Genomic DNA, 11,623 nt, shown 5'->3' with positions numbered 1-11,623 from the left:
TAAAGACAACGAACTCGGCAAGTGCTTAAGAAACGGGAAAAACGATTCGTACGGATAAGTAAACGGTGTGCAAATCAATAAAGTGCCTAAAGAGAGTGTTGAGTTCGAAACAAGAAGAAAACCGAAAAAGAACTTTAAAATAAAGTGAGTGCCTATAGAGATGGAGAAAGAGAGAGGGATATATATATGTATTAATATATATATATATATGTAAAGAGTAAACTTTAAATAAAGAAATAAAATAAAAAACCATTCATCAAAAATTTTTATTAAAAAGAAAAATTAAGAAAGAAACTTTTTTGATAGGAAAAGAAGAAAAAAATACATATATAAAAGTAATTAACTCACAAATGATTTTTCCATTTTTTATTTTCAAAATTTTTCTTTTCTTAACGCTTATATGCTGGCAAAAAACAAAAAGAAGTGAAAATCAATTAAATCAAATGAAAGAAAAAAAATTAATTGAAAATAAATATTATTCGATTTCAAGTGAAATTAAAAATGTGAGGCAAAAAAAGAAAAGAAAACAAAAAAAAAAAAATGCGCATTGATGATGTTGTGCTCACCGTTTCCTCGCACTGCCTGAATATTGTACACTAAAAACTTACTTATTTTTAAAGTTTTGCTGTTAGACAGAGCTAGCATTAGCAAGAGGAGGAATTTCGATTTATAGAAAAAAAAAAAAATAAAATCTCACACAAAGCATAAAACGAAAATTGCGAATGCAAAACTTATTATACCGTAAATATTTTAGTCTTTCCGTCTTGCAGTCTGTTATTCTTTCACTTTTTTTTCCAATTTGCAATTCAAATAAACATATTTAACAAATAATAGGACAAAAGCAATTAACACTTTAATGCACTTAAATGTTTTAATTTATTACACACGCACGTCTACCACATATACCAAGAGAGAGAGCGATAGAGAGAGAGAGAGAGAGAGAGAGAGAGAGAAATGTTTGGCCGCAATTAAACAAAGGAAACACAAATATTTTATGAAAGTAAAATTATTTAATATTCACTTTTGTTTTCTAAAAGTCATGCAAACTCTATTATCTTTGCATTACTTGTAATATATAGTTGATCAAAAAGCAACGAGAATTTTTCTTTTCTCTTTTCATATTGAAATAGTTTTACCCAACGTAGGACTCGGTTTTTTCGAACGCATTTGCCCACTTATTTCGCATAGTTTCGCAAGTATACACTAAAACCAGTGAAAACATTACAGTCAGGCTAGGACGACAATTAAATACCCTATATCATATTGTCCAACAAAATTCTTATATATTTGCCATAGAAAACAAAAATTACAATTTATATGAAATTACTACTAGAGGTCTGTATATTAAAAATTTCCCTCTTTTGCAAATAAAGGCTCACTTTCCGTAAGAATGATTGCAGAAGATATTAAAACTTAAACCTTTTTGCTTTAAAAAACAGAAATTTGACTGAAAATCTTTATATAGGCTGGAATGCAAAAATAGGCGCACATGGCCCAAACTTCCTAGAGTTCATTTTTATATCAAATTACTATTAGGCGCCAAATTTCGGCATAACAGATTAAAACTTAAAACTTTTTGTCTTAAAAAGCTGAAATTTTCATAAAAATCCTTATATAGGGTAGGATCCGTGGGCGGTCCAAATTTTGTAGACTTAATTTTTTTTATCTATTACGGGTCAATTTTCATCATAATATATTAAAACTCAGACTTTTCTGCTCTAAAAATTTTCGTGAAACTCTATATAAAGAGTAGGAACCTAAAAATAGTGCAAGATGATCCAAATTTGGTGCAGTTATTATTTTATGTCATCTTAAATTACTGTTATGATCTAATTTTCATCATGAAGCATTGAAAATTAGACGCTTTTGCCAAATGATCCTCACGATATGAGAGAGGTTTCAAAAAATTGCCCCAACCGATTCAAAGTTTCCATACCACCATGTAAGGGAAGTGGTCGAAAAAGTGAACCGAGCGTTCGTCTCTGGATCAAAGTATCTCTGTATACCAAATTTCATCAAAATATTTCAAAAATTGCGATCTTCAGCTTGGACACAGAAATATGGGCAGACGGGATGGATAGACAGGTTTGAATTGATTTAGAAAATGATTCTGAATCAATTGGTGTAATAAAAGATCGTTCTATCTTAAGCTTTTGTAAGTGTTACATACGTTTGCACAAATTTAGTATGCCTTGTACCACAAGCGGCGTAGAGCATAAAAAGTAGTAATCGCTTAAACAAACCCTCCACGAATTAAGTGAAAGTACCTTTTTATCGCGTTATCTAGTGTTGGTTGATATCTCATAAATACGGTCTTGATTAATATAAAGTTTTTATCGACTTTTTAATAACGTTTTACATAACAATGACATGCTTGCAAAAACTCTTTCTTATGCATCGATAACAATGCTCGTAAGATCAAGATCATTACGTGGATCATTGATTAATTAATTTTATTTATGGGGAACGCTATTCAAATTCCCTTTTTTTTGGGGAAATTTTATAAATTTTTTTTTTTTTGTTGCAATTTCTGTAAATTTGATCAAACTATTACGTGTTTTGTATTTGTTTCTGGCCAAAATACCAAGCACTTGTGTGTACACCATTGTTGATGCATACATGTGTACCTTCTTAACCAAGGAGAGCTAGTTCGTCTGCTTATGCCTGCATGCTGCTATTATATACCAGAAGTCACTTTACCTGTTTTGCATTTCATCAACAAAATTATAAAAAATTATTTTTTTTTTTTAACATGCTATTAAAAAAAAAAATTTCCTATCAAATTTGAAAAATTGTATAAAAATTGTTTAACATTTTCCCAAAAAAATTATCACTCTCTCTCTATATAAGGCCTTGCTGTAAAGTTGAGCAAACAAAAAAAAGAAAAAAGGAAAAATTGTATTACCCTCAGTTTCCCCTTTTGATGTAAAGTAACAGAACACTTTACTTACTTTCGTCATAAATTGCGAAAAATTATACCCGGTTAATATATGAATGCTCATTATACCCTACACCCTTTGTGGTACAGGGTATATTAAGTTAGTTGAGGCATGTGTAACACCCAGATGGGCTTAAGACAGACCGACCTTTTATTACACCAAGCAATTCTGAATCATATTCGAAATCGATCTAAGCCTGTCTGTCCGTCTGTCCGTAGAAAATGTGGCCCTATCCGAATCATTTTCGGCAGCGCTTGTCCCTGAGCCGAAACACGCCAGCGTACCAAATTTCGCCAAAATATCTCAAAAATGCAACGGTTAAACTCAAGTAAATAAAACGGACAGACAGACAGACAAACAAAAAGTGAGTCAAAATCATCTTCTGAATCAACCGGCGTAATAAAAGGTGAATCTATCTGTAGTCCTTATGCGTGTCGCATACATCCGCACAAACTTAATGCATTCTTTACCATAAGTGGTATTTGAATTTTTGCGGAAAAGTTCTTTTTAAAATTCTTGCAAGCCGGTTAGTGTGGGTTCAATTAATCAAAGGGCACGCCTAAAGTAAACGGAGAAGATCTCTGCCTTTACATTAAAGATTTGTACTCATTTTCTAATACTTCTACTAAGACTTCCACTTTTTTTTTTAAGGTGGAAATGATGGCTCCAAAAGATTCGGTCAGAATTTAATATAATTTTTTTATTTGTTTTCATAGGTAGATAAACTGAATAATCGAAAAAACCCTGAATAGAAGTTTTCTTTATTGTTTTATTAAGATTAAGTCAACGCGATCCCATCACGATATGCTTTCCAACGATCACGATCCCATCACGATATATCTAACATTAACATGCGAATCATTGCCGTCGGCAATGGGTGTTTTAAGAAACATCGTGACTTTCTCGCCTAGCCTATGTCAATCAAAAGTTCGCCCTACACCACTTGTGGTACAAAAGTATATTAAGTTTGGATCGATGCGTGCAACACCCAGAACGATTTGTGGTAAATTCACCTTTCTATGTTTAGAATCGCTTTTTGCATCGATATAAGCTCGGCTGTCCCTGTGGTCGTCTTGTTTTTTGTGCTCAATTCAAAAAAATTTTTGAGATATTTTGATCGCGTTCGGTAGACCGACATATTTTGGCCTAAGAAATTTTGGGTATTGAAAATGTTTCCGATCAGAGCACTTTTTCAGCGATTTCCCATATAATACTTTATTTTGAAAAGTCGTTATGTACATAATTGTGTTATGCTATAGGTACCATACTATAAAAAATTTTGTAAATATTCACTTTTTCCACAGTTTTGTAAAACATTCACAAATAATATGAATTTGTTTTATGGTTATTTTCTCTATCGAATTTGTTCCATAAATTTTTCTTTTCTAGTACAAGAGTTTTTTGTTTTTTATTAATTTGACATTTAAAAACAAAATAATACTAATAAATAATAACATGTTTAAATAAGAATCGTTTTTTTCGTTAAAAACTCTTTCTCTTGTCTTTTTCTTTTTGTTCTCTTCCTCTTTCTTTTTGTTTTGTTTTCTCTTTTTTCTTATTACTAGTCAACTCTCGACTTTGGTTGTGAGAACTGTAAGATATTTAATTCTCATCGGCATAATAAGCGATACATTTTTGCCGATACACATGCACACATAGATATACATACACATGTACACAAGTTTATTCACAATCAATTTGATGAAACATGTTTGGCATTAAAAGTTAAATAAAAAGTTGTGTTAACTTCAAGAAGAAGTGAGGATTTTTTTTTTTTTTTTTTTTTTTTTTTTTTAAGCATAAAACTGTAAATTTGATTCAAATTAATTAAAGAAATTATTATAAAAACAAGCAAGAAAATCATATTCGGCTAAGATCGCATCTATTATGCCTGCCACCTTGATGTTAAGAAAAAAAAATCTCATAGTCTATAAAATTATGTTAACGTAGCGGACTTCTCCAATTTGGTCGCAAGTCTTGTAGGATCATCCGTAGTGGAAATTGTTATCGTTTTATCCCTTGTACTCTATGAGTAGTAAGCAAAGAATTCAAACTTTTTTGCTTTTGGATACAAAAGCATTATCAGTTTATGTTATACTTTTGACCGATTTGGTCCAGTTTCAATATCAATCTTTGCTGGAAAATTTTCAATGTTTTTGCCAAATTTCAAGCAGCTCCTTTAATCGGCTTAATCTATTTTCAATATCAATCTTCGTTAAAAAATTTTCAATACTTTTGCCTAATTTGCCGTTAATACATTTATCTTTGTAACGGGGAAAAAGTCAGCCACCAAGAGACACAAGGATCGACAGATAAAATGACAGACGGACGGAGAACGGACAGGCAGGCGGACAAAGATTTATGGGAACAAATGGACGGCCGGGTGTATGAACAGGTGGGTGGATGAAAGGACGGATGGACTCGCAGTGTGACCGATTGACAGACAAAAAGGTGGAGGTCAAACGAACACGCAGATATGCAAACAGTGGCACGGGCAAACTGGCAGACGGGGAGGTTATATTGTGGTAGCCCGGCGGACAGACGGACGCCAGAAATGAATTTGATCCAAAATATACATAATACAACAAGATCTCTAAAGTTTTTGCCTGGATGTTATAAACATTGTGACAACATAAATATACCGCCGTCTTTTGACGGTTGACATATAAACGAAATAATTAAGAAATGAAAGCAAATTTAATGTGAAATGATTTGCAGATTACGTAGAAAGTATTTGAAAAAGAAAAATTTATAAACAAATCACGAGTGATGAGCGGACAGATGCTTCCCAAGTACTGTTTCATACTATTCCTACTACTTCTCAGTGCTTCTTTACATACCAAACTCCTTTTTGTGTTCTTTTATACGTATTTTTGTCACTGGAAAATAGCGAAGCACACAATAATTGCATTGCATGGCTTTGCCCGTATCTTTTAATGTCTTGCATTTGGTTTGAAAAAAGATATAAAATCCCGCATATGTAGGAAATTATGTATACATATCATACATATTATGTATATATAATACGATGTACATATATATATATATATATATACACATATTATTCGAGATATAATATATATATATATATATATATATATATATTTATATGTATATATATATATATATGTATATATATATATGCAGGTACCTCGCTTCATTTATGTACCATGTTTTATATTTGTTGGTGAACCGTTAGTCCAATTTTTCTGATTTTTCCAATTTGATCGAAATCGATTTCTTAACACAAAATTCTTGTTGTTGTTTTTTTTTATTTGGTAGCCGACCCATGAACCATTTTCATTCATATACAAAGGCAAAATTGACGAAATTAATAAGCAAAAGCTTGAGACTGAATTTGTTGTTTCGAGCTCATATCCACGTTTTTACGAAATGAACGGACTGACAAAAACTATATTATACCACGACTTGATCACAAGATAAGTCACCTTATCAAGAATACATATGCTTCTATATAAATTTAATATATGAATTTAATCTCTCAGAGGCAAGTGTGCTCACATACTGATCACCTGATCACCGTATTGACGTCAATCGGCCGAGGAGCGCTTAAGATGGGCCATCCTTTTATTATACCGAAGTAGAATAGAATAGAATAACAAATGATTCTGAATCGTTCAAAGGTTCGTCTGTCCGCCTGATGTTTATCCCTGTACATTTATGTTCAACCTAAAGGTCGCAATTTTTGAGAAATTTGATGAAACCTGATACACTGGCGCGGCAAGAACGAATGCTGTTGAAAATCATTCGGATTGTTCTAGCTTTCAATCACTCCGATACTTATTTTAACATATTAGCTTAAAATGTCGTTATGTGAAAGAAAATTACAATTTTCGACAAAACTCGCTCGCTTTCATCTTTCTAAATCGGTATGAATAATTTGATTCGTCTGGTGCAAATGTTTTGAACTCCCTCCCATATAGACGGCGCTACGACAGATGAATCTTTTTATAGTAAAAACATGCAATTTTCAATATATCCCTGTGAAGATTAGTCCATAATAGTTAACTGACAAAGAAATCAACTTTACCGAATTTGGACTACATAGGTCTATTCGTAGGAGATCAACGCATAGAAGGAATCGCAGAAATTGTAAAGCCTTATATGCGGAAAAAAGCTTATTGTTAATGCCTTATGATGGAAATTTGTTCATTACAAAAGTTGACATAAAAGTAAGTGGACCATTGGTCTATCGCTTAGAGCTCACTTCATATAAGATTTCTCATGAAAGTGGTTTAATATTTAATATATTATGATGAAAATTTCTCCATAGTAGCGATTAAGCAAAAAAAAAAAAACTGAATAGGGTATCTAACGGTCGGCTTTTGCCGGTGTATAATGTTCTGATTGGTTTTCATCACTCAAAGCATGATGTCCCCACGGGTGTTGCGATGGCTGTCCGAAAGAAGTGAAGAAGAACAGAGAGGAGGATGGAACCATCTACGAGTCCTAATAAAAATCATTCCAGTGATAGAAAAAATGAATTCCGAAATTGTTAGAAGCTATGCATAAGCACATACGTAACATAATAATATATATAAGATCACACATATATAAAATAATAGATTAAGTTTTTCATTGCTCTACAACAGATTTTGTAAATGACTTCCAATTTTTTTCAATATTTCTATAGTTCTTGAGCGCTTTTATGGCGGTTGTGTCAAGCAATTCTGTTTCTTTTTAGAATTTATTTCGGAGATTAATCAAAAGTGCAAGTCTCGACCTTTTTTATAAAAATTTCTCAATTCTCAAGCTTCTCGAATTTGAAGCACAAACATGAAGATAAGCAGGTAGATAGACGGATGGACAAATAAACAAATGTGCAGCTGGACAGAGGGACAGATGAACAGATGAGCAAATTCGAAATGTCAAATTGATTGATATATATTATCATATATAAGACATACTGCGTTCAAACCAAGGTCAGCCAGAATGATGATAACGTTAACTTCATTTAAAATGTCAAGTTCTCTTTTTTTAAATTTTTTTTTATTTATTTATTTTTTTTTTGAGTCATTAAATCATGCACCAATTTAAATTAGTCCAAGCTCTGTGTAAACCATTTGTGTGTGACTCATAATGTTTTAAAATATTTTTAAATGCGCATCCGTATCCATTGGTGTGCCTGTAATCTACTCACACCTGACAAAAAAAAAAGAAAAGAAAAACGGGTTAAGAGAAAAAACAATCTTTTTGAAAGGCTACAAGAATTGATTAAACGTGACTAACTCACTTCAATATTATAAATACTAGTATACGTGTATACATACAGTAAACAACTTTTTTGTATATATATTTTTTATTTATTTATTTTTTTCAAAAGACAAGAGGTTTTTTTTTCATATAAAAAAACGGTTGCATTTTTTTTTTTCTTTTTCAGTCGGTCATTAACAAAGGATTTCAAAAAAAAAAAAAGATAAATCGAAACAGAAGAGAAGTCTTTCCGCATAGAAATTAGTCATATTTCCCTTTTTTATTTACTATCATATGTATGCGCTTACATGCATGTATATATATGTATGTCTTATTATATATTATATCATATATTATTATAACGAGTGTTAGTTAGTCAATGTTATGTTGCATTAAATCAATCAAAATACCATAAATTTTCATTTGTCTTTCCTGTTACAGACCAGTTTTTCTTTTTTTGTTCCCTAAAGTGTTTTCGCTGTTCAAACAATTTGTCGTTTAATGTAAAGACAATTTTTTGTTATGTTTTTATTTTTTGCTTTTTATACTCAACAGAGCAGGATGAAGGGGTATATTCCTAAAAGGAAGCTTTAAAAATCCCCAAGAAATATATAAATTCTTGAATGCATCGAATGCAATGTCTGTCTATCTGTCCACCACGCCGTTGATTCATCTGTCCATCTGTCCATTTGTCCCTCTGTCCTTCTGTCCATCTATCCCCCTGTCCATCTGTCCATCTGTCCCTCTGCCCATCTATCCCTCTGTCCATCTATCCCTCCGCCCATTTGTCCCTCTGTCCATCTGTCCTCCTGCCCAACTGATAAGGTAAATGTTCTCCCCTTAACAATAATGAACACAATGTCTTCAAATTTGCATAAGAGTTTGTAAATGGCTTAGACCGATCAAAGGACACTCCTACGAAACCAGTACTCTTCGTGCTTTTGCCCGTTAATTATAAATTACGGTATAAAATTTTTACTTTTACTCATCAAGAATAGAAAAAATCGACTAGGATTTCTCAATATTATACCGTGAGAAAACTTTACTTTTTCTTTTTTTTTTAAAACCTTTTTGGGATAACGACAACGGGTATAAAAGATTCGTCCACAGCCCAATTATAGTTTCTTGTTACTTTTAATTTTTTTCATTGAAATATAAACATGTGTATGTCCGCATGCATGTACAGCGAAAAGTCCCTGGAATAAAAAAAAAACAAAAAAAAAACTTAAATATCTTGTGATATATTTTTTCTATTTATTGCCTCATATTAATACAATCAAGGGAATGAAATCATTTTATTGGAGAGGGGCTCAGCTTTGCATTATAGCAATCGATTCATAATTATATTCAAATCGATTTAAACATATCTGTCCATCTGTCTCTCTTATATTTAATGCCTTTCCGATGGGTTGTCATGTATTATTCGAACTACAGACCACGATTTTAAGATTTCTTTGAATGAAATTTAATGAACTGTGCCTTGAAGAAGGAAGCTATTAGATGCGATAACACGGTAATTACGATCATGACTCATATAATATGCTTTTTGAACAAAATGTTGTAATTGTTAACATCCGTCGATAGAAGTCCATAGAAATGATATTTTGCTATGCTATATAAATATTGAAAATATCTCTTGGGCGGGATCATTGTTTGTATTACCTCCCACTTAAACGTTCGTGCAGATAATAATAAATTCTAAGATATTTTTTTAGCATTATATGACGAAAATCGGTCCAGATAATAATGATTTGGCATGTGAAAAATTTATTAAGCTACAGATTCTTCGCTTGGACCGCTTTCCTTATCAGTATTCTCATAAAGCGAGTTAAAGTAATAACGTCAAATTTTTAAAGCTTCGTGACGAAAATGGATGAATAAAAAATGAGTGTATTGGGCGATGGAGTGTAGAGTATTTAATCTGAAATCTTTTCATTTCAATTTTTTTCCCTATACCACTTGTGGTCGAAGTTCAAGAGTTCACGTGTTCAACAATCAGAAAGACTTGAGATAGAGTCATCTTTTGTTGTACCGATCGATACAGAGTCACTTTCTGACTCGTTCTAAGCTTATCTGTCCGTTTGTCCTTCTTGTATTCTTCGTTCGTCGGTCGTCGAAACGAAATCGGTATACAAGGTTTCATCGAAATATCTCAAAAGTTACCGCTTATAGGTAGAATACATGCAGACAGGGCGGACAGATGGACCGACAAGTTTAGATCGGTATGCTAAAGGGTGAGTCTACCTCAAATGCTTCTGTTTTCTCTGTATTGCATACATTTGCAAAAATTTTATATATTCTTATATCACACAAGTAATTAAGTAACATATAATAATATTTTTTAATAAGAAAATCCTGCGGCTTTTCGCTCTATGTACCCTATGTATGCCTTTTTAGAAGCATTGTATTTATGAAAAGCAAAAGCGAGAAAAAAGTGTATTGCGTGAGCGTGAAACGTTCAAATAATTACTTTTAAAACAAAGAGTCGATGAATTCAGAGCAATTGTGAGCAAAACTATAATTTTTTTTTTTTTTTATGCATTTTTCTTATTATATTTAAGCCGTTGCAGCTGATTTCTGTCGGTATCAATCGTTAAGCAAGAATTGCGTTTTCTTGCTTGGTTAGTTTGTTCAGATGATTGGTTGTCTATAAAGTTACTTTAGTTGTAATTGTTTTTCAACATGTACCGACAACCGACAAGGCGAACGCTGATATTCACATATTATGTATATGTTTTGTTTAAATGTATTGTTTACTATTTGCTTTTGGCTTTTCTAGGTTCGTTTTTTGGTATTTTAGTATTAGTGCTACTGTCTTACGTAGCATTTTTTGTTTAATTTTATTTATTTCTTTTTTATATTTTTTTTCTTGTTCAAATGTTTTGTTATTTGTGCACTTAAACACATATGCATATATATTTTAAGCGGTTATTTTAGTTTTCTTATTTCTTGAGTTTACTTTCACTTTTGAATTTTTGTTTTTTTTTTCACGAATATCTTTTTTTTTTTCTAAATTAAATTATCTATAATTAAAGTTATTCGTTGCTTCATTTAGCAATGTTTATATTTGTTAACCAAATGCTTTAGCAATAGTTAATTAATTATTAAAAAATATGCTGTAAATTATGTGAATAATTAAAATAAATAAAAACAAACAGAAAACATTTAAAGCAAAATTACATTTCACAAATAATTTCGTAAATTAACAAAATTTTTAGATTAAGAAAATATATGCAACAAGTAGGAATGTTATATTCGGCGGGGACCGAATCTCGCATACCCCCCACTATATTTTTCGCATTCTACGCTAGAAATTCTTTTATTTGATACCCATATCTTTGGTATAATTAAGAAAAATTAATCCACCACGTCGCGATGTCCATCATTTTCCATTGCCCATTCCAATTAACCCATTTTTGGGCGGATAATATATCTTCATTTAAGGCGCGTCTAAAATAGTTTTAAACATT

The 11,623-nt window shown here is 31.7% G+C and overlaps 1 protein-coding gene across 2 annotated transcripts in view; it reads left to right on the top strand.

Moving 5' to 3' along the window:
- The window catches only part of LOC119638080 (chitin synthase chs-2), a 38,727-nt gene continuing 27,104 nt past the window's right edge, over positions 1–11,623 (top strand). For both annotated transcript variants that reach the window (XM_038034704.1, XM_038034703.1), the window contains exon 1: positions 1–144. The gene's annotated coding sequence lies outside the window, so the exon portion shown is untranslated. The remainder of the gene's footprint in view (positions 145–11,623) is intronic.

This window comes from Glossina fuscipes, unplaced genomic scaffold (assembly GCF_014805625.2).
Source record: "Glossina fuscipes isolate IAEA_lab_2018 unplaced genomic scaffold, Yale_Gfus_2 73, whole genome shotgun sequence".
NCBI classification, from domain to species: Eukaryota; Metazoa; Arthropoda; class Insecta; order Diptera; family Glossinidae; genus Glossina; species Glossina fuscipes.
Note: the sequence above shows the minus strand (reverse complement) of the source record. Positions and strands in the feature narration are given on the sequence as shown.